The sequence below is a fragment of the Triturus cristatus genome, chromosome 7 (genome assembly GCF_964204655.1).
Source record: "Triturus cristatus chromosome 7, aTriCri1.1, whole genome shotgun sequence".
Lineage (NCBI taxonomy): Eukaryota > Metazoa > Chordata > Amphibia > Caudata > Salamandridae > Triturus > Triturus cristatus.
In genome coordinates this window covers 169229603-169251219 of record NC_140590.1, presented here as the reverse complement: position 1 = coordinate 169251219, position 21617 = coordinate 169229603, and the positions used below count along the sequence as shown (strand labels likewise).

The 21617-nt window shown below is 47.0% G+C and overlaps 1 protein-coding gene across 1 annotated transcript in view; it reads right to left on the bottom strand.

The window, feature by feature from the left end:
- The window catches only part of LOC146809137 (IgGFc-binding protein-like), a gene marked incomplete at its 5' end in the record, with an annotated part of 458615 nt that overhangs the window by 322289 nt on the left and 114709 nt on the right, over window positions 1-21617 (bottom strand). The gene's annotated exons all lie outside the window — the stretch shown is intronic.

Sequence of the window (21617 nt, the reverse complement as noted above, 5' to 3'; positions counted from 1 at the left end):
AGTCAGTTGGTCCTCGGTGACCTTGCCCCAGCAGCAGCGTGGTAGCTGTTGGGTGCGGTGGTGTGTGGTGGGTTTTTTGAAGGTAAAGTGGACGCATCTGTGGTCGGTCCAGTGTGGTTCGGTGGTATGGTTGAAGGAGACGTGGGGTCTTGCGGAGAAGATGGGGTCGAGCGTGTGTCCAGTGGGATGGGTTGGTGTCGTTACGAGCTGTTTGAGTCCGAGGTTGGCGAGGTTGTCGATCAGGGTGGTGGAGTTGGCGTCGTTGTTGTTCTCGAGGTGGAAGTTCAGGTCCCCGAGGAGGATGTAGTCCGTGGAAGCGAGGGCGTGGGTGCTGATGAGGTCGGCGATGGTATCACTGAACTGTGGGCGGGGTCCGGGAGGTCTGTAGATGAGAGTTCCTCTGAGGGTGGTGTTGGGGTCGGTGTGGATCTGGAAGTGCATGTGCTCGGCGGTAGTGGGGGTGTCATCATCGGTGTTCGTTGAGATTTTGAGGATGATGGCGATTCCTCCTCCCACTCCGTTGGTGCGGTCTCTGCGGGAGATCTTGTAGCCCTGTGGGATGGCTATGGCGATGTCTGGTGCTGAGGTGGCGTTCAGCCAGGTCTCCGTCAGGAAGGCGACGTCGGGGGCGGTGGAGTCTAGGAGGTCCCAGAGTTCGATGGCGTGCTTGTGAGCGAGCGGGTGTTGAGGAGGTTGCAGCGGAGGTGGTTGGGTTCTCTGGCTGGTGGTGTGGAGGGTTGGATGCTGGTGAATCTGCAGTTCCGGCAGGTGAAAGGCCCCTGGGTGCGTTTCGGGGTGGCCCGGTAGCAGGGGTGGTCTCGTCTGGTGTTGAGTGCATGGAGGGTGCTTGCGTCGTAGTGCAGTCTGGCGTTGCGGGGGGTGCGGGGTCCAGGGGTTCTGGCGCTGGGTGCGGTCCAGGTGCGTACGGGCGCAGACGGGCTTGACTGCGTGGCCTCTTCACGGCCTCCATATGAGGGCAGAGGGAGGGAGGAGCAGCTGGGTGGTGGGAGCGGGGCAGCCGATGGGAGTGAAGGGGGCGAGCTGCAGGGGCTCAGCGGCGGGGGAAAAACCCGGGGAAAAAACGGAGGGAAAAGACGGCGGGAGAGGGACAACAGAGCACAGGGGTACAGAAAGCAAAATACAGGGGCACAGAATGAAAAAAACAAAGCGGCACAGAAAGCCAAGCGCAGGGGTACAGAATAAAAAAGGGAGCGAGCAGTCAGGCAGCAAAAGCGGCAACGGAGGTTCAGCCCACAGGGAGCTGCGTGGCGGATGGGGGAGCGACCTGCCTGGTGACAGGGTCAAAGGTCTATCCCTTCTAACCCTAATTTCAACTCTTCTTCGAGGGACAAAGAGGGGAGCATTGTGCTCATCCTCATCATCCTCATCCAGTTGAGCTGTGTTCACCAGATCCTGATCATTGTCATCAGTCTGCTCAGCGGCAGAGTTTGGGCCAGGGGGAGTTCCACCCCCAGATCCACCCTCAACTGCTGCCCCACCCACTCTGCCTACCCCTTCAGGCCCACAAGGCCCTGAGAGATCATCCAGCCTGAGTATCTGCAACAGATACTGGGTGGTTGGGCTTTTGCCTGTCTTCAGCTTCCTAATGGAACACAAGGCCCTAAACTGAGCAAAGGTGGGATCCTCATATTTATAGGGGAGAAGCCCACTGGCTTCTGGCAGGGACCCACTGGTTACTGGCTGAGTAGACATTACTAGTATGGTGTGGTGTATTGCACTACCTACACTAGTGTGGCCTACTAAACACTCTTGAGTTGTAGAAAGGGTGTGCTAAGCCCTTGACACACAACTCTAAGTTCAGTAGAACTTACTGTATAATAAGCTTGATATTATATGTACCTAAGGTACCTTTAGTGGTTTTCAGTTGATCAATTCAATTGAGATTATCTGGTAAAACAATAGCAAGCTGGAATCCCACCGCTGCCACCAATGTGAGAAGTTGGCCTGATATATGCTGTACACTAGTTATAGTGGGCACCTTGTATCAGTCCAAACAACCCCTTATCATGATAGGTTAAAGACAACCTTTAGTGAAAGGTATCGTAGTGGTAGCTATGGAGAGCAGCCTTCAGGCTAATCCTTTCTCCCTTATACTAATTCTTGAAGGAAGCAGCATGTTTTACCAGTCTATAATCTCTTGAATGATCAAATTAAAGGACAACCACACCAGGTATATATTTAAAATATATGTATTTAAGATAAAACACACCCCTCTAGTCTCTTTATGAGGCTGGAGTTCGAAGTACTTAAGTTACAAGTCAGTATTCAACAGTAAAAGCACAAATACACGTTTGGGCCCTAGGGGCGTACCAAACCAAATACCAATAAAGTGGTATAAGAACCACGACTGAACTAGACACGAGGCCTAGAGCCTGTAGAAGTGCTTGGACCACAAGGAACCACCCAAGGTAGTGACACAGGAGACCCACGGGGGACGCGTGCCGTATGAGAACAAAGCCGCGAATCGCCGTTAACTTCTATGGGAAAAGTCGCGGTTGGAAATTTAGAGTTTAAGGACACTTAGAGGATGACTGCAAGCAAACCCTTTTGGACTTAGAAGTGTCTAGGGCAAACACCCACGAGAGCACTGGAGTACTCGAGTTACCTCACCCAGGGAAGCCGGGTACATAGGTGTCTTTTGGTGTCGGGTCGCGTTGCTGTTTTCAATGGAAGCTGGCAAAGAAGTGCTGCTGCCGTGAAGAGGAGAAGTGTCCGAAGAGATCCAAGCCTGGATCGAGGATGGAAGGAACTTGAAAGCAGAGAGGGCAGAGTCTGGGTCACTTACCAGTGACCAGGGGCACGATAGTCCAATGCCCACAGATGTCGGGTGCTTCAGGTGAGTTGATGGGTGTCGTGACTCTTCAGCCACGAGGTCCAGGAGGTGTTGACGACAACCAGGAGCTGGATTTGAGCTGTCCCACGAAGTATGTCGAGTGCTGCGGTGTCGGCGACCAGGATGGACCCAACAAGCCTTGGCAACGGCAAGTCAAGGGGAAACAGAAGAAAGACGTCGGTGCAGACCAGCCAGGTCTGGGGGACTCACCCAGCAAGGGTAAGTTGGGGCATGTCTGGAGCAACCAGGAAAGCCCAACCAGAAGAGGAGTTGCCTTCGTGGGGACCCACTAGCCAATGGGCTATCGATGGTGAAGGAGCCTCGAGCGGTCGCACTTGAAACTGCCCCACGGGTAGTTTTTAAAAAAATATTAGCATTTGAAGCAAGAATACAAGCAAAAACAGGGATATAAAGGCTCTGTAAATAATAATATCATATATGTTTTTGTGCGTCCTTCTAAGTGAAAGAGAAAAAATAAGGTGGGCGATTAGAAGAAAGAAGGGAGCATAGCCTTGGAGAGATGGATGAAAGAAGGAAAAAGAAATAAGGGAGAAGAAAATAAAGAGAAAGAGAAGGGGAGAAAGCAGATCTAAAGTAAATATCATATTTGGGGATCCCATATTACACATATGGTAATAAACGGAATAGTAGAGTCGAACAGCTAGTACAAAGAGCTGAAAATATGGGCATTTGTCAGCCTTAGGCGGGCCGAGTTGCATTAAGGAGGAAATAGTTAGAGCCAATGGCATGTCCATGGATGAAATGCAGTGACACATCTAGTGCGACATAGGTGCGTACATGTAGGATGTATTATTCTGGGTTAGTGATCTGACTGCATTTCAGGTGAGTGTGCTGTGTTTATTTGTCTAGGAGCAGGGTTTTGTGTGCGAATATATGTTAAGAAAGGTTCCCAAATGTCATTGGGCTTTGATGGTGGGGGCATTTTCTTCCAGTAAAAAGGCAGCTGATCCTGAAAGTAGATCGCGTCCTATAGCCAGGACTCAAGTTTGGGAGCTGGCTTCCGCCCTCAGTGCATTGCAACTCAACGCTTTTCCCCCAGAAGTAGCATTGCGGCCAATCGGCCAGATTCTAGCAGGAGGTCTTCTTGCACATAGCCCAAAAGGCCCACTAATGTTGTGTGAGGAACTGAAAGTCTGTTCAAGAGCATGAAGTACGGCCTGCTGGTATTTCCCAATTAGAGGACAGGTCCATGCTAGGTGTATGAAGGTGGCACGTGGGGCCATGCATCTCTTACAGTGTGCATCTGGTACCAACCCTATTTGTTGTATTTGCACTGGGGTGCGGTATACTTGGTGTAGGAATTTAAAATGAATGATCTGCAATCTGCAGCTAGGGAAGAGGGAAGCACTTTGTGTGCAACAGTATTTACATCGTTCCTCTGTTATTAGGACACCCAGATCATCTTCCCAGATTGTACATGCGTTAAGGGTGCAGATAGGAGCAGAGTCTTGCATATTATTGTAAAGTCTGGTGATTAGCTTAATGGGGAAGAGTGTGGTAAGCATATGCCCAAAAGCATGTAGCCATGGCTGTGGCTGCTGCAGTTGCCGATATAGCATAGTGTCCAGCACAGTGATGCGGAAGTCATCAGTGGGGTCAAAAGGAGGAAAAAAATGGCCATCAAGGTATAAATCTGCAAAAATGTGCAAGTGCCTCTGAAGGTCTCATGTTCTGGTGCAAGTGGCTTGAGTTGCAGGGAGTTATGGATTCCGTGCTAGTAGGATGGTTGGGGCATATAGAAAGGTGAGTTTGGCATGGCGGCGGCGTAGGCCCTCCCACACCCAAAGCAAGCACTCCACTGTGTCAACTATTTTTCGTGGAGGTTTATAGCACTGGTATAGTGCAGTGTTTAATGGCCAGGGAGAAGCGGCGTCTGCTTCCACCGCCATGTGAGGTTGAACATTTATTGGATAAAGCCAGTAATGGAAATTGTGAGCTTGGGCACATAGTGCGTAGAGGTGCAAGTCAGGTGTGCCTAGGCCCGCTTGATAGAAGGGGAGTGTAAGTATTTCCAGGCTATGCGGGGATGCTTGTCAGCCTAAGCAAGGAATATGAGATTGGAGTACAATCGCATGAAACAAGAAGCAGTGAGGGGGACGGGCCTGTTACTGAAAAGATAACGGAATTTGGGTTGTATTATCATCTTGGCAATTGCCAAACGTCCTGTTACTAAAAGTGTGAGTCTGTTCCACAATTGATTTTTCTGTTCGAGCCAAGTCATGGCCCTCTCAAAGTTTACCCTATATATTTCCTCAATGTCTCTACTCAGCCAGATTCCTAGATAGCTTAATGGCTCCCGCGCCCATTACAACAAAAATTCTGATGTCACTGGCATAGTGGTATCTCTTAACTGAAACAATGTGGATTCAGCCCAATTGATGTATATATCGTAGAATCCGTCAAAACATATAACTTCCCATATAATGGGATGAAGATTGGATTGGGGGTTGTTGTATATACAGAGCGACATCGTCCGCATACATATGTATGATGGGATTACACACCTTGAAATTTAAACCTCGGTGCGCATGCAGTTGACTCAATCTTGCCACCCAGGGCTTGATGTAGAAGAAAACGCATTTTATTGTAGGTGTGCATTGTAATCACGTGTAGATCGCATTCGCATATAATCCTTTGTTGTATTAATATATAGTGTTGAATTGTGAAACATAATAAAATTAAACGTGATGTATTTTAGGAGATCAAAAAGTAACATGAAGAATCAACGCAGAAAGTGAAACTAACTAGAAGACATTAACGTGAAAAACTTGTCTTGTGCAACTGACAATTATTCATGTACTTAAGGTGTTTATTAATTTTGCATTTCTACATGTAGGTTAGTAGGGTAATTGGTAGTGTCTTATTTTGCATGTAAATTCGTATGGCTCACATGACGTTTTCCTATGTTAGCTGAATTTTGTAGGCCTGAAATGCAGTTCCCTGGACACTCTCACTTTAGAATTAACAGTTGAATTTCATGTGTACTGTGGAATGTGTTCTTTCTCACATTCTGTGTTGTAGGTGAAAGAATCGCTTGTTAGCTACAATAATGTCTTTGTTTCACTAGTTAGGCAAGGCGAGAAGAAGTTACAATCATGTGGTTTGAGTCAATAAAGGAAGGCTGTTGAACTTCACACAGGAGAAGGCCTGGGAGCCAAGGACAAAATGTATCAAGGAAAGAACACCGTTATACGGTGGAAAAACACCTTCAGGATTGTACCCAGAGCAGATGGCATGACTCACAATGGATTCTGGGAATGTTACCTATGAAGAATGTGTTGTTGGAAGTAGAGAAAGCACCCACTTGTCTTTTGCCTTGGGAGAGAGAGCATCTTACAGCAAGCTCTGTCTCGGAAGCGTTATGATACATGACTCATTGATCTTGGGAAGGATTCTTGGGAAGACTCCACATGCTGACACCTTTTACCCTTCTGCCTGAGAATTCATAAGTAAGGATGACACTTTAGTGTTAGTGTAGGGATAGATGTAATACTTTTCACTCACCAACCCTCGATGCATGAAAAGTTGTACTCATGCTTTCTGATCTTTTTAATCCTACTTCTTGAACTAATTGTATTACTTATGTTGCATCGTCTAAACTGGATACGCAGATTTGGCTTCATGCTAATTCCACTGAATGTCTATACCCTCGTCCTGAGGTGTCTTTATGTTCCGGTATTTTTGGCTTTGTAATAAATCAACTTACGTAGTGGTCTGTCGTTACTGTGTGTCGAAAAGGATTATTGACTAATTGCTGATCTTTTAACAAATTTTCTCCCATGTACACTTTCATGCTGTGAAAAAGAACCACTGGATTGTGACTCTAGAATAGATCTAGAACTTATGCTCTGGACCTTTCAGGCAACCCTGTATAGTGCCTCTTGTTTCTGGGAATGGATCGTATAACATGCCATTGAGGCAACGTCTGGCTGTTGGATATGTATACAGTAATTGAATCGGGTGGACAAACTTGGGGCTTAAGCTAAGTGAGGAAGAATAAATATGGCCACTCCAGTGAGTCAAACACTTTTGTGGCATCAAGAAGAGCGGCAAGTGCAGGAAGGCTGGGCTCTAAGGTGTGAATCACAGAGAAGAGGGTGCACAGGTTGTGCTCAGTGGAGCGACGGGGGGTAAACCCTAATATATCCAGGTACACTATGTCAGGCGGGAGTGTGATTAGGCGGTTAGCAAGTAATTTAGTGAGACTTATGTTATCTACCTTGATCCTAGATAACAGCCGATAGGCATCGCAACGGTTAGCTGATTTCTCAGGCTTAAGAATGGTGATGATGACAGCCTCGCTGAACCATGGGAGAAGCTCACCAGCAGAAAGAGAGGCCACAAATATAGCCTGTAGGTGTTGTATCAGCAAAGGGGCAAATTCTTTGTAGGCGGAGGCTGCCAGGCCATCCAGGCCTGGTGCCTTATGATCAGTCAGGAGCTGTATAATCCGCATGATCTACTCCTCAGTGAATGGGGAATCAAGGAACTCCTGGCACGAGAGATCAAGCCAGAGTAATTGTAACATGTCCAAATAATTTTGAACCTTATTCGTACAACAGGTATCAGTAGTTCTATACAGGTCCGCATAGTATAATGTTATAGTGCGCAGTGCAGCTTCAGGTGCGGTATGATACTTCTGCCGCTCATCAGGAAGTTCGTTCACATATTCAGAGGCCCGAGGTCATCGGTGCATATGCATGCAAGTGTTCTCCGAGGACGGTTCCCCTCTCCGTATTCACATGCCATCATGTCACAACAAGGAAGCTAAGATCCCGCACTGCCTCGTCATTGTTTTGGCTGTTTGTTTTCTGAAACTGTGCCATAGCGGAAGGGGATTTGGACATGCGGTAGTCTAGTTCTAGCATTTGGAGTTGACCCTCCAGTATCTCCAGGCGTGTTCTAATTGCTTTAAAGACACCTGCATTCTTAGCGATGCATGCTCCCCGCATCATGGCTTTAAAGTCTTTCCACAGTACCGAAGGGGGAAAGACAGAGCCTTTGTTGATTTCAAAGAACTCTAAAAAGGCCTCACGCATCTCTGTGTGAAAAAAAGCGGCACCACGAAAAGCACTGGGCGGAAGCCGCCACATGAATGCGCGTGGTACGGTTAATGGAAAAGCACATTCAATAAGGACAGGAGCATGGTCTGATAAGGTTCTGGAGAAGTGGGAGACTCAGTTGTCCATGTGAGTAAATCACGTGAGATAAGCCAGTAGTCTAAACTGGACCTCTTTTCAGATGTGAAGTATGTATCCTCCATGTCTTCAAGTTGATGGTATCACTAGGCATCAACAAGGGAATTGTCCGTCATAATGGCGTGCAATTGTTCAGCTGCACCAGGGTAAGGTTGTTGCGACGTGCTAGAGCAGTCTAGTGCAGGGTCTAGTATGACATTGAAATCTCCCCCTCCATACATATGTATATGACTTAATGTCAGCGATCCGGTGCCATACTGTTGCAAAGCAATCTGGACTGTCTTGATTTGGACCATAAACTGATATGAGTGGAGAAGTAGGGGAAGGAGACCCCGAGTGACAGTATCCAGCAGTGCAAGCAGATCATGAGGTGCTGGAGGTGCAGGCAAGATAAGCAAGCCTGTAGATGAATAAAATGGAGCCCTGGAGCTATTAAATTAAACACGCAAGTCCAGGGGGATAGCACTGGCAACACCCTATTGTCCCCATGACCGAGATAAGTTGTGGAGCCCGCAGGACAGCAAGGAGATAACAGTATCCACCTTAGGATCAGTATCTGCCTCAAAGAGCCACAGGGAGCTCTGAAGCATGGCAGGAACTTGAATGAGGACCCCTATGTCCAACAGAGTGGGGGGGAGGATGCAAAATGGCAGGCAAGTCACTCCGATCGGCCAGGGGAAATAATAAGTTCAGGACCGCTCTGGGGATGCCACACAGTCGTGCCCATACCAGGGGGGACCAAAGCAGTGACACTAAGTGCTCTCAGGCAGCCACCTGGCACATGCCAAGGCAGCAAAACATGTGAAGTGTTGGCAAGTACCCAGCCCAGTAAGTCCCAGCTGGGACTTAAGCACATTCGGAGGCCGGATTAAAAGCCCCCGACTCACCACCGTGGGCCTAGGTAGCCCTGTGGGGGCTCCATTACTGCAGGGACTGGCTGGGCCTTGGAGATAAGACCAGGCCGCCCCGGCTCCAGGTTTTGAAGTTGTCCTAAGCTGGGCTATAGCGTTGCGGGCGGAGAGCTACCACATGTCTCTCCAGCAGGCGGGCTCGAGCTAGCCAGCCACCTGCAGTTCATCAGAGCAGTCACAGGACCGGATCAGGCGAAGCCGATGCAACTACGTGCTTCGCAGCCAGCACATCAGACTCGCTCCACGTGGCTGCCTCAGGGCCACGAGTCTGTCTCTGCCCACCACCAACGGGGAACCCGCCACAGCAAAAACAATCCAGGTCATGCAGGGTTTACAGGAACAGGCTTAGGTAGGGTAAATGCGCCTGTGAAGTAAGGATAAGTGCAGGATGTTGACTACGGGCAGCAGAGCCTCTCAAGTGAACAAACATCTTGTTGCTTGGCCAGGCTCTGCCCAACCAGATGTGATATTGTTGACTATGAGACATAGTGTTGTTTGTGTGGAGTGTGGGATTTGGAAACAATAAGGAAAGAGGGGGGAATATGAGGAATGTAAGGAAGTAGTTAACAAGGTGTCCCTTGCAAAAAGTAAAGTGATGCAACAATTGTTGGCATGGTTTGAAAGGGCAGCAGCATGTTTCTTTTGAAAAGGTAGCATTGTTGTTGATGTGAGGCATAGAAAAAGATTACAAAGTTAAGAGTGTTTCTGGAGAGTGATGTCAGGCAAAATAGAGCTTGTGATGAGAGGGTGGTGATTTGAGGATTAAACAGGACTGAGTGTGTGCAGATGGGAATTAATTTAGGTGGGGTGTTGATGTGATGGTGCTTAGCTGTATGGCAGTGGAGTGGGGTGAGGGTGGGAAGTATGAGGAAAGAGATGGAGTAGACAAGAGTGTGTCAAGGGTACCTGTAATGGTAGTTATATTGTTATGATTTTATGGTATGGTATTTGTATGTACATAAGACACTTGCATGCCAGAGACTCTTGCTGCTGCTACACAAGACAGTAAAAACAGGAGTTCAGAGAAGATATGGAATAACACTGTCATTGATTAAAATATGGTTTATCAGATTATTTTCAGACAGGGGGGAGCAAAGATAATAATCACAACTCCAAGGAAAGTTTATTTTATTCTTTAGCAGCTTCTACGAATCCTATCGCCAAAGGAGACTGCTTTAGTTTTGGAAGTTCAAATAACACTTGACCTGTGGAATACATTGCACATTGAAGGCTACATTAGGTTGGTAATAAAGAAGGTGACTAATTATGACTAACCTAGTGCACAACAACCATGACCACAAAGAGCACTCTTTCCTTGATCAGAAACTAAGGAAAGAATCTGCTGGGAGGGGTACATGGGCACAAGGCACCTTTGACACGGCTGTACTGTGGTAGGTACCCAGCAGTCTGGGGCAAGGATAGGGGCTGAGAGAGGTCAGGCAGCGGCCACATCAAAGGCAGCAGAAGAATATCACGCAGAGCAGTTATCCTTAACATTTGTTCATACCGCTGACACTTTAAGGCTTTTGGGGCTGAGAAAGAGTGACACCAGAAGGGGTTTTCAGTATTTCTCAAGTACTTCAAGATTTGGCTTTTATACTATGAAGCTGTACCTGTGGCTGTATATGTGTATCTGGTTTTACTGTGTATGCTAGACAGCCACACCAGGGGTTACAGTTTTTGTGCTGTTTACTATTGCAAGTATGGCAAAGCCCATAATTAATAATAAATGACAGTCAAAATAAGTACATACTGGTGGTGCCATTCTCAAATGTTTTATAATGGTGAAACCTTTGTTATAACTGAAGGAATTATGATTTAGTGTTGTTCGTGTGGGGATGTCTTCACAATGCAGCAGGCCTGACAGTTTAGGACTGCATAATGTGTTTGTTTAGTCATATAGAAAGATATTGTAAGTTTAGGGAGCAGGGACTACTGGTACGTGAGCTGCTAAAGGCGCCTCTGCATAGGAAGTGGCATAACAAAACTTGATAGGGCTCACCTGCAAATTACACGGAAGGAGCCTTAAACCCTCCGGGCACAGTAAGGAAGTGGATAGTCCTGGAGGGGAAACCTTGGGCTCAGCCCCCACCCCCTGCATGGCAGGGGCTGATGGTCTTTTGTTACAGCACTGCACATTGGGGATCATAATAGGCTATGTAATTGTATAGATAGTGGTTTACATATGCCCTGAGTGTGCATTGTCTTCCCCGTGCTCTTGCCTGTCTCATGTCATTCCTTACTTTTGTATCTGTGCGCGTGATGTGCTGACATTCTGGAATGTTAAAGGGGGTTGAGGGAGTTAGTGAACCGTTATAACAGTTTAGTTTGTGACTGGAGCTTGCCAATAAACATTATTTAAGTTACTTCTTGTGTCTACAGGATCTAGTTTGCATTTAGGAAGTTATTTGAACCTTGTGACTTTTCCTTATTGTACACTCCCATAGTTTGCATGATCCTTTTTACAGGGTGTCCCAATAGGTTTTTAGGTCTCGCCTGATCCAGCGCATGCACTGGCTGGCTGAGACATTTTGTATACGGCTTTTCAAAGTGCTGCCTGTGGCCTAAAGCTTGCGTGCACGTGAGCGTGCACGCGCCATGTTTCTTTCCTCCGCCGAGCTCGCAGCGCGCGATCGCAATCACGATCACTTTCACTTTCGCGGCCGCGTCACTTTCGCGGCCGCGTGGTCAAAGCTTGTTTATTTTAATGCTTTTGTCATTTGCGGCCACGGGCGCCTCACTTTCGCAGCCGCGTGGCCAATGCTTGTTTGTTTTTAAATTGGAGTAGCAGGACTCGACTACAAGAATAAAAAGAAAAACATATTTATGTTAAAGTTGTACTTATCTCCTTTTTTGCTCCGTACATTTTACTGACGTTTTATATCAATGAGAACAATATACACTTTCCTACTAGGCCATTAGAAACATTCTGCGTGCTTCTGGCTCATTTTCGGCTGTAAAGGGATGGTAAACCCAGTCAGTTTCTCACTTTATCGTCACCCTATTAAAATAAATATGATGTTCTTGCGAGATGCAGGACGCCTGCCCCCTCTCAGGATAATGATAAACGCTGACGTACAGGCAGTAGTAGGGCTAAGGGCCTACTACCTAATGTTCTGCAGATAAATACATAAAGAGCGCGGGGGCCTAACGTTTCCGGAAGGAGCCCGGAGCAGGCGTTGCCGGGCATCGGGATGCCAGAGTCACCGTTTCTATGTATTTCTTCACCTCGTTATTTCTCCTTTTCTGACTTTCTTTCTCTTGCTCTGGGGCAAAGCCTGACGATGTAAAGTAAGGCCCGGCTCTGCAACCACCGACACAAAGTTTGAACACGTGTCTGTGAACACCGGAGACTTTAAGTAACATTTGTTGCCAGGCGGGTGCCCTCTGCATAATAACCAGACACCTAGAGGCTTTAATTTGGAATTCTGGATGCAGGCACGGACGTCCACATTGGACTTTGTGGGATAGGATCCCCCGTACGTGGCATGTAGTCAACTGGGCGGTGTCTGTCCTAGAACTTGGCTTGCTATTCTGATATTAAGTTCCATTTGGCGTTTTGGAGTGCGCCACCGAAATACCTGCCATTGGCACAGCCCTCTTGTCTGGCTGCAAGCGAAACCGATGTCACCGCAGGATAGATTTTTAAAGTCCGACATATTGGCTTCGCAGCCCAGCTCACACATAAGGACTGGAACGTGATATTGCTGTGAAGTGCAATATCTCGCCGATCCACTGGGTAGAGACATCAGGCAATTGATAAAATGTTATACTTCCACCTCTATTAGAGGATTCTACCGAGGCTTTTCGATATGGACATCTTACCCGCAGTCCCAGTTAGTTAAAATTTTCCTTCAAAAAAGTTTGTTTTAACTGATTTTTTTTATGCAACAGTATCCTCTTGCAATACTATATGCTAATGTCAATTAATGCTTGCTTTTGTAATGCGTTGATAGAATGCAAAGTTATTAGTTTGGCATTAGAATATAAACACGTAGGAACTTGGGGGCAGATTTATGTTGCACTTGCGCCACTTTTGCGCCGCCGTTGCGTTACTTTTGTGACGCAGCAGCGGCGCAAATCCTGCGCCATGGTGCGGGGTATTTACAACGTGACGCATCTGGGAGATGCGTCACGTTGTAAAGCCCTGCGCCACATGTAGGCGTTCCAGGGCAGGTGGGGGCGTTCCGGCGCAGGAACGCCTCCTAAAAGTGGCTGAGTGAAATCTACAAGATTTCACTCAGTCACTTTTGAACCCATGCTGCGTCAAAACCCTGCGCCTGCTTGAAGCAGGCGTAAGGATTGACGCAGCATTGTGCAGATAGGGCCCCCCAGAGCCTTGCTGGAGCTGTGTCGCGCTTGCGACGCAACTCCAGCAATGCGCCACTTTTACGGCACAGATGCGTGACGCATCTGTGCCGTTTTTGCCCCATGGTGCGCCGCATTATAAATGCGGCGCATTCATGATGGCGGAGCTGGGGCGCAAAATAACTGGCACATCCCTGCTGATATGCAGGGATGCGCCAGTTATTATAAATCTGCCCCAAGGAGTCTAACATTCTTTTCTAGGTCTCCTTTCTCAACGGGTGGATGGGCCACCTGTGTTAGGACCGTTATTGGAGGGGGGCTGAGGGGGGTGTGTGTGTTTGGGGTTCCGTGGTCCCAGAACGAAGCCTGTCCTATCAGCCATGATTCCCCCCCTCCCCCCCCACCACCCCCGGCCATCAGTGGGTGGAGTGCTCAAGCCCTCACCCCTCCACATCTCGCCCAATGCCAATGGATACATGTGATATAATATTAGAGATTCAGAGGCCCCGCCTCTCGGGCAGTATGGACGGTAACATTCTGCGTTACGTTACTGCCCACCCGGCAGCAATCGTGATATTTATGGATTACTTAACAGATCATAATAATCACACTAGTGGCCACAATTGTTCACACTGCTTGAGACGAGTAAATAGTAGCACGTTCTGTGAAATAAAGGAATTACTTTCAGAACAGCATTAAAAAACAAGCATTGGCATAGCCAATAGGTCTCGCTTTTGGGACCTTATAAGTGTTTAGCCATGCAACAGTTGCATAACTAAATACTTATAAGGTCCCAAAAGCGAGACCTATTGGCTATGCCAATGCTTGTTCTATCTAACATCTTGCATATATTTGAAATTGTGTGCTTAGGATTTGGTTGTGTATGTGTTGAGTAATTCTGTGCTAAGAGCACGCACTTTAGAGAGTCCGAACACAAAAAAACCGGGGATCGCCTCTGGCTAATGCATTAGTTGCAGGCTACACAGATTAGAACAAGAGCAAGGTGGTCGCTACTCACTGCTTCTGAGCTGTGTTGTCTGCAGCACATGCGGTACCTTGGAGGGAAAAAAGGTTTATCTATACACTTATGGTACTGCAAGCACCAGCGGCGGTTTCTCCATGAGAGCGGGGGAGCGTGGCCCCCACACACCGAAAGCTGTGCATAAACATTTTTAATGGCAATGAAATAAATTATTTCATTGCCATTTTGTTTTTCCAAATGTGTGCGCTGCTGTGTCCCTGAACCAAATTGTAGTTCTCGTTCACATTTATACTTGTGATTTTGAATTATACTGCTTTGGCTGAAATTGTATTTCTTATGTACTCATTTATTCCTATATTAATATTGAGCATTTAATCCGTAATTGTAGGTGTACACATATAATCATGTATTCAAAGTGTACCCTGACTGTCTTACTAAGAAAGTTCTAGCAAAGTCCTTAAGCATTTGGGGGCAGATTTATAACGGACTTGCGCCACTTTTACGCCACCGTTGCGTCACTTTTGTGACGCAGCGGCGGCGTAAACCCTGCGCCATGTTGCGCCCCATTTACAACGTGACGCATCCAGGGAGATGCGTCACGTTGTAAAGCTTGCGCCACATGTGGGCGCACCTGCACAGGAGGGGGCGTTCCGGCGCAGGAACGCCTCCGAAAAGTGTCTGAGTGAAATCTACAAAATTTCACTCAGTCACTTTTCCGGCCATGCTGCGTCAAAACCCTGCGCCTGCTTCAAGCAGGCGTAAGGATGGACGCAGCATTGTAACGATAGGGCACCCCCGAGCCTTGCTGGAGCTGCGTCGAGCTTGCGACGCAACTCCAGCAATGCGCTAACCTTCCGCCATCAGATGCGTCACGCATCTGTTGAGCCTTGCGCCACGATGCGCTGCATTGTAAATGCGGCGCATCTATTGTGGCGCAAGGGTAAACTTTCGTGACACATCTTCCCTGGCGCATCCATGCTGATTTGCAGGGATGCGCCAGGGAACATAAATATGCCCCTTGGTCTTTAAAGTTTAACCTTCTACATGAACGTTGTGTGTGTGCTGCAATGTTCTTTCTTTTGCAGTTGGGTTCACATGACCGGATAGCTAGTGAAAGGCATATTGGGGCACATGCATCAAGGTAGGCTTTTGCGAGTCCTTAATTGCGATTATTAAGAAATCGCAATTAAGGACTTGCAAAAGCCTATGCATGTAGGAATTGCTATTAAAATAGCAATTCCTAAAGATTCCTTAATTGCGACTTGCAAATTGTGAGTCGCTATTAAGGAATGGCTTCCCATTCATTCCTATGGGCCTACAGGCCCATAGGAATGAATGGGAGATTGCAAGCACAATTTGCGAGTACCAATAGGTACTCACAAGTGCAAGGGTGTCAAAAGGACACCCTGTTGCACCCCTGAAAATGGTATGTGCACACATGTTGCGCACACACCTGCCGCAAGGGCACGTGTGTGTGTTACATGCAACTTTGAAAAATGCACTTCAGTGCAATAGTTTTCACTATTTACCACTTGCCATTATTTTTCGGTATATAGCGGACCTTAATAGCAAAATCGCTATTTTAAATGGCATTGCATTTAAAGAATTACAATTTGCGAGTTTTGTATTTGGGATGATGCATCCCAAATGTTAAAATTGTGGTCGCAATTTTCAATGATACATGTGCCCCATTGTGTATTAGAGATAGTGAGGTCCAGGAGGGGAACCTTTGGCAAGAATGAGAGGCACTAACGAACTCAGAGAAGACTCCTATTCATGCTGTATCAGGAGCAGGGAGACATCCACGGTCATCCTGATGTTCAAACCGTAGTATGGGAAAATTGATTGAAGTTGCCAATTTCTACTGTGAGAAGGTGGAAAACTACTGGAGTCTATGACGTGGAATTCTCGAATGTTCTGTAGGCTTAATTGGTGGACACACTATGCTGACACCTTCCTAATTTCCCTGATTTACCAAGGTTTCCCCAGCTTTAATTTAGAACCAGTGTAGGTGACTTTAAATTTACTCCTGCATGGACAGGAGGATCGAAACCTGCACACAGATCATCAAATCCTCAGTGGCGGCTGGTGACATTTGAAAGTGGTAGGGCGTAAAATGAGTGGTGGAGTGCACCGCGGCGAGCGAGCGCGAAAAATATAAGGGGCATTCGGCGGGGTGCTCCCCTGAGACAATTTCGAAAAAAAGAGTGGGCACATGGTGCATTTTCAAGCCAATTTCCAATGTTCCACTTCATCTGGGAAAAATGTTATACATGTGACGAATGGCAGAGGTAAATTAAATGCATAATTATTTACTGCCTGAAAAAGCCAGCCCAAGAGTATAAAGCAAGCCACCCATATCCCACACCTTGCTCCACAAGTCGCTGTGCAAACCATATCACAAATTTCCCACACCAACACCCTGTGGACTGGTATGTCAGCGTTTCTAGATTCATTTATTTGAAAAACGTTTTTTTTTTCTCGTGCACATGCACTACAGGACTGAATATCTTGTTTGAAAATTCATGGTGTTATAATGCATGCAACAACTATTTCATTTTGAAGAAGTATCACACTCCCACCTCGCCCATGGTTGGAGCTCTCATTGATATAGATTTACAACATTGCTATCATTTCTCTTTAGCAGTCCAGTACATAGTCTCATCACTCCCCCGCCTTTCCACCTCATTCCCGTCATACACGTACACAAAAACATGGACAGTGGAGCAGGATAGTACAGCACAAGAGGAAGAGAGACACTGACAAAGCGACAATGAGGACTGAATATGGACCAGGGTGCATGCATGGACACACAGACAGAGAGACACAGAACCTGTCTGACACATGGACAATGAGACACAGACCAGGGTGCATGCACACACAGACCGACACACAGAACCTGACACATAGACAATGAGACATAAACAAAGACCAGGGTGCATGGACACACAGACAGAGACACAGACCCTGACACGTGGACAATGAGACATGGACACAGACCAGGGTGCATTAACAAACACACAGAGACACAGAACCTGACACGTGGACAATGAGACGGGGACACAGACCAGGGTGCATGGACATTCAATGAGTCATGAACCTTGACAGGGACAAGGATGCATGGGTACACAGACAGGGAAATACAGAACCTGAGACATGGACGGTGACTTGCATAGAAACTCTCCTGAGTGACTGTGTACTTAGGGTAGAAGCACGCCTTTCATTTAGAAATCCTCCTCTGTTGCATGCTAGATAAGTGGCCAGCTTCACCACATGCATGTCACCCCTCACATGGTTGTTCAATTAAACAAATATGCCTTGCCTCTCAATCATTCATTGATGGGTGCGTGGGAGCAGGGCCTACCTCCAGAAACATTTCTATCTACAAGACTTGTTATTTTTCCGAAGCTAGGCCCTGCTGGCAGTGGCATGCACCTCTGAAAAGCATACACACTGCGTGCCAGCAGGGCCTAGCTTCAGAAACGTAACATTACTTGTAGATAGAAATGTTTCTGAAGCTAGGCCCTGCTGGCACGCAGTGTATATGCTTCTAAGAGGAAGTGCATGGCAGGGCCTAGCTCTGCTTCAGAAGCATTTAAATACCCAGACTTGCTCTGATGCACAAGTAGGTTATTGAATGAAAAGGATTTCGGTTGAACCACAAAAGTGTTTTTTTCCCCCCAAAGAACGAGTGTGACAATCAAGGAAATACCGTATTGTGAGGAATGGCCGCATTTTTCCTCAAATCTGTCAATCACTCGAATGAGGCATTTGTAAGATTATTGTAGGCCCCCCTAGAGCGTGGAGACGGATCCTAGCAGATTTTGTAATTGCATTTATACAACCCTTCATAACCTGATGAGGCGTAAAGCGCTTTCAGTGAGCTGGTAACACGCTAAATAATGCCATGCACCTCCGTGCCCACAGACATGCCAGGGGACAACGGCGGGCACACTGAGACCGACATTTATGAACGAGTTAGAGGGTTACAGAGCAGTGCCACCCTACCCTACTTTCAGCTGTTCCAGCTGCCCGCTTTTACTCTTTAACCAGCCCAGGTGCCCTCCAGCCATCCATCAGTGTCCACGTTCCTTTCAGAAGTACTGCGAAAGGCTGCCCCGAACCCTCGGTACCGCCTGAGCCTAGGCTTCCTCTGAACTGTCAGGAGTGCACGGCAGGCAGCTGCAGATTTCCACGGTGCAAACCTTGGACGGCCCTTCATCTTTGATTCTAGAGAGTCGAGGAGGACTCCATTTGTTCCGCTGTCCAAGTGGAGCGGCGCAGCTCTGAAGTTGCCGCTTTGTTGAGGGTCTGACCCCGCGGAATGTGCAGCCAGACGAGTGCACTTGAATGTAAAGTTCAGGTCGGAGCAGCCGTGCACGGACAGTGACCCTCTGACGGCGCGTGCTGGCTCCAGTTAGAAATGGGTTCTATTGGACCCGGTTCTAGCCGATGGGTTTGATATATAACTATGTAACCCGTTGAAGTTCTGTATTTCATAAACACACGTCTAGTGCTGTGTGGCTTTAATGTGAGATGTGCTGGTAACAAACGACCCTTTTATCTCGTGTAAGATTGATGCAGTTCCAAGTTTTGACAAAAGTAGGCGGCCTTGTGCTGCTGGCTCTCTGTCAAGACTCGATGTCATCAGGCTGTCTGTAGAAAGATTATATAGCGCTAAATCGCATTGAACTTTAATCCCGCAAGAAGCACTTTTCTTCAGTCGCGGCCAGCATTACGGGTGGGTGGGGGGGAGGGTTGTAATTTGAAAGTCGGTCATCGCGCCGCGCGGGTGGCGGAAGTGGTTTAATGGGAAAAAAAATATAAAATAAAACTTACCGTCCCGCGCCATCTTCTGGATGGTTCCCGACGTCCGGTCCTGACTCCTGGGTTTTCGAATTCCGGGCCCGCCGGCTGCAGCACTCCTCGCGTCATCAGGTAAGGCAGCCTCCCTCCCTTCCCTCCTCCAATCACAACTGGTGAGGCGACTCTGAGTGCGCCCCACCTGGGCCATTTGCTCTATGTAGGCTGCTGCATGCAGCAGCCTACATAGAGAAAATGGGAGAGTGGGCGGTCCTGCTCGAGGGCAGGGGGGAGTGGCTTGCCCACTGTTGCGCATACTGACTGTTTGGTCAGCCCCAGGGCCGGCCAAACAGTCAGTATGCACAACAGTGGCCAGGCAACTCCCCCCCTGCCTTCGAGCAGGACCGCCCACCCCCAACCAGGCATTTCTTCTTTCTCGTAGTGCGAGAAGCAGAAACATAAATGGTAGTTATTACCATTTATGTTTCTGCCTTATCGCACTGCGAGAAAGCAGTGAGGTGGCGCCCAAACGCCCCAATGGAGGAGCAGCCACTGCAAATCCTCATTTTTTATCTTTTGTTTTGCTGCAAATAAATTTCTTGCATACCTTTTGCTAAGAAGACTTAAGATAATTTGACATTTCTGTATACCTTTGGTGATTCTGTATCTTTACAATATGTTCTTGAGAGTCAGTTACATCAGTTTGGCCCTTGATTTGTAATAAAACTCATTTAACTTTACTTATCGATTCTTGGACATTGATGTGTGGCCTCACGGGCTCCACTGTAAATTTAATTGTTTTTGATGTTAACTCCTCTTCACCTCTCCGGCAACTACAAGATTCATCACAAGATAAATGGTAAGAATGACCTAGTGCTTCATCAAAGCCATCAAATTGAAGCGGCCCCCCCATCAAATGGACCTATAGCCCATTTTGCAAGTAAAGGGCACAGGTTGGTGTTACTGAAGAGGCTCCTCTTCTGCATTCAAAGGGGGGATCTCCATGTGAATGAGGAGATTGTCATGGGGAGTATTACCACAGCAAGTACATAGGATGAAGAACATAATGTGCACCTCTAGGGATATGGCAAACATTCACTCCGTTCCCTAATAGGTAAATAGTGGACCCTAATAGCAAAATCGCTATTTTAAATGGCATTGCATTTAAGGAATCGCAATTTGCGAGTTTTGTATTTGGGATGATGCATCCCAAATGTTAAAATTGCGGTCGCAATTTCGAATGATACATGTGCCCCATTGTATATTAGAGATAGTGAGGTCCGGGAGGGGAACCTTTGGCAAGAATGAGAGGCACTAACAAACTCAGAGAAGACTCCTATTCATGCTGTATCAGGAGCAGGAAGATATCCAAGGTTATTCTGATGTTCAAACCATAGTATGGGAAAATTGATTGAAGTTGCCAATTTCTGCTGTGAGAAGGTGGAAAACTACTGGAGTCTATGACGTGGAATTCTCGAATGTTCTGTAGGCTTAATTGGTAACACATTTTAGTCTTTAGGCTTGGCTTTGGACTTGGCAAGGTACAGACCCCTCAGCTCATTGCGTGGCTTTGTGCTATACTTTGCCTTGATTTGGAGAACTTCACTAAACTGTCCACTATGCTGACACCTTCCTAATTTCTCCGATTTAACAAGGTTTCCCCAACTTTAATTTAGAACCAGTGTAGGGGACTTTAAATGTACTCCTGCATGGACAGGAGGATCGAAACCTGAACACAGATCGTCAAATCCTTATTTTTTTTTCTTTTGTATTGCTGCAAATAAATTTCTTGTATACCTTATGCTAAGAAGACTTAAGATAATTTGACATTTCGGTATACCTTTGGTGATTCTGTATCTTTACAATATGTTCTTGATATTCAGTTACATCAGTTTGGCTCTTAATTCGTAATAAACCTCATTTAACTTTACTTATCGATTCTTGGACATTGATGTGTGGCCACATGGGCTCCACCGTAAATTGTATTGTTTTTATGTTAACTCCCCTTCACCTCTCAGGCAACTACAAGATTCATCGCAAGATTAATGGTAAGAATGACCCAGTGCTTCATCAAAGCCATCAAATTGAAGCTGCACCCCCATCAAATGGACCTATAGACCATTTTGCCAGTAAAGTGCACAGGTTGGTGTTACAGAAGAGGCTCCTCTTCTGAATTCAAAGGGGGGATCTCCATGTAAATGAGGAGATTGTCATTTGGAGTATTACCACAGCAGGTTCATAGGATGAAGAACATAATGTGCACCTCTGGGGAGATGGCAAACATTCACTGTGTTCCCTAATACAAGCTTTGGTGCCTTGTTACAGAAACACAGCAGGGACCATCCTCGTGGACAAGAGCATCAAACAGATGGTACTCCCAGAGGGGGGCGACCCCGGACATCCCCCACAATGAGGCCAACAATACAAATGCTAATAGTGTGTCAGTGTGAGAGCGTCGAGCTGACAGGATATGAGCATGTTCTTCATTCAATGTACATGAAGGGCCCTAATGGCCCAAAGAAGGGCATATCCTCCTCTCT